Source organism: Gymnodraco acuticeps, unplaced genomic scaffold (assembly GCF_902827175.1).
Source record: "Gymnodraco acuticeps unplaced genomic scaffold, fGymAcu1.1, whole genome shotgun sequence".
Lineage (NCBI taxonomy): Eukaryota > Metazoa > Chordata > Actinopteri > Perciformes > Bathydraconidae > Gymnodraco > Gymnodraco acuticeps.
Window position 1 is genome coordinate 893,783 of NW_022992023.1, and position 2,300 is coordinate 896,082.

At 36.4% G+C, this 2,300-nt stretch overlaps 1 protein-coding gene across 3 annotated transcripts in view; it reads left to right on the forward strand.

Moving 5' to 3' along the window:
* The first annotated feature begins 221 nt into the window (after positions 1-221).
* The window catches only part of katna1 (katanin p60 (ATPase containing) subunit A 1), a 16,708-nt gene continuing 14,629 nt past the window's right edge, over positions 222-2,300 (forward strand). For 2 of the 3 annotated variants that reach the window (XM_034201523.1, XM_034201522.1), the window contains exon 1: positions 222-682. The gene's annotated coding sequence lies outside the window, so the exon portion shown is untranslated. Of the gene's footprint in view, positions 684-2,300 lie in introns of all 3 variants that reach the window. The other variant, XM_034201524.1, reaches the window with a different exon arrangement.

Here is a 2,300-nt window from a genome sequence, read left to right on the forward strand (position 1 = left end):
ATACGTTTTAAAATGCTTAATAAGCACCGTAACTTTCATGATATCATTTCTCCCATTATCGTTTGTGTCCGTGAACGGTCGACTGTTGAGTGACGGCAAATGCTGCGGCTGCAATGCATTGTGGGGCAGCATTTTCTCATCTCCTTTCGGCTAGGGAGGTCCAGTGGTTCCTAAGCTAAAGGAGGTTATAAAGGAAGTTTGAAACCTCCTTTCCTTTCATTTGGAGAATTGGAACGGCACTTATCATGGCTGCCAGTGACGTACTTCCGTGTCATTTCACTTGGTTAGGAAGGTTCCTAAGCTAAATGGACTATTGGACTGGGCCCCCGCAGTCTCTTATCCTAAGTCCTTTTGAATTCTCCTATCCACTATCCCTTAACCCTGTGACGTTTCACTCAGAGGTCAAAGAATAGATGATAGGGATATACGTTAGGAGCTGATTTTTGGATTATCCGACCGCAACCCAAAAATCAGCTCTTAAATTCTCCACCCCTGGTTGGGGGAAGTGTGTTGTGAGAACGATGTGTAAAGAGAACTACAACCATTGACTGTGAACTACAACCCGGTGTGGGTCGTTGGGCGGGCTCGAGCCTCGGTGGCCTGTCTCTTTAAGGAGCTCGTGAGCAGCGGAACTGGTCACATCAGCCGCAGCCTGCCAGCCGCACGCCCGTTCTTCTGAAAAGTTGAGTATAAAATCATTTGTATTTACGGTCTGGTGTGAGCAACGGCATGCTCATTAATCCTGTGACGGACAGCAGCGTTTCACTTTGTGTCGCCAACAGTTGGGCGGGGCACTGGCTAATACATGGAGCCACCCTGTCGGTGTATCTGTCACAGGCAGAGGTGGCGGAAGTACTTAGATCTTATACTTCAGCAAAAGATTGTTTGTAGGAATACTCTGTTACAAGTATAAGTCCTGCATTCAAAAAGTTACTCAAGTAAAAGTAGAAAAGTATTAGCATCAAAATACTTAAAGTACCAAAAAGTAGTCATTGTGCAGATTGGTCCATTTCAGAATAATATATAGGCCCTAGGCTATGATATGTTTTATAATTATTGATCATTAAAGTGTTATCAAAGCTTAAAATAATACTTAAGTAAAGTACAAGTATCTCAAAATTGTACTTTAGTACTGGACTTGAGTAAATGTACTTTGTAACTTTACACCACTGGTCTCCGGCTAATACATGGAGCCACCCTGTTAGTTTATTTGTCACTGGATGTAGAAACATGACCTACATTTGCACTCATAGCTTTGTAAAACGGAATGAGGCCTTTCATTTGGTCATCACATATTTTTCTTCATCAAAATACACTTTTACATAATCATAGATCCTGAAAATAACCTTTCTTTTGCCAAATTCTCTCATAGTTTGTGATCCTAATATAAATATATTTTAAGAAAGAGTTTATGTTGATTTATTTAGGCCTACATCAATTAATGTCCTGCAAGACATTATGATACAAAAGTATTTGAAAACAATATTGATTTCTTTAACTGTGAAGATGAAGGTAGGGATATACTATCCACCATCACATTTGGGTCAAAGTCTTCAATGTAACGTTTTATTATTTTCTTATATTTCTTTTGTTGGGTTCAGTATGTTAGACACAGTCAGTGACATGTAATACAAAAACAAATATTACTCTTCTGAGTTTAGTCTTTCCCTGCAACATTTAAAAAAAAAAAAATTGTCTATATTTGATATAATATTTTTAATTATTAATTTGTAATTGTTAATTCTCTATTCCAATTTTTAAGTATTCTTATTTTAAGGTCTGAACATACTGCTGCTTCTGTAATGAAATAATTTCCCAAATTGGAATCAATAAAGTATCTATTTATCTACTAGGGCTGCTCGATTATGGCAAAAATCATAATCTTGATTATTTGGGTCAATAATTGTAATTGCGATTATAACATGTGATTATTCATTGACTTTGAAAGCATCCATTTATTGTACTTTAAAACAAATACAAATAATAATTTGTACATTTAAATAAATACCAATAAATATGTTGCAGTGCACTGTCACAACCTGAAAACTCCTTAACATATAGCCAACATTTTGGTAAAACATATTCAACATATTCCACTCAGTTAAACATTAAAGGCTGGCCACCGTCATGGTCCAGAAGTAACAGGAAATAAATGTTGAACTACAATTTAAGACCAAATAACAATGTTTTGCTAGAAACTAGGGCTGCTCGATTATGGCAAAATTCATAATCTCGATTATTTGGGTCAATAATTGATATCACCATTATTAAAAACGATCCATTTACTTTGAAAACATCAA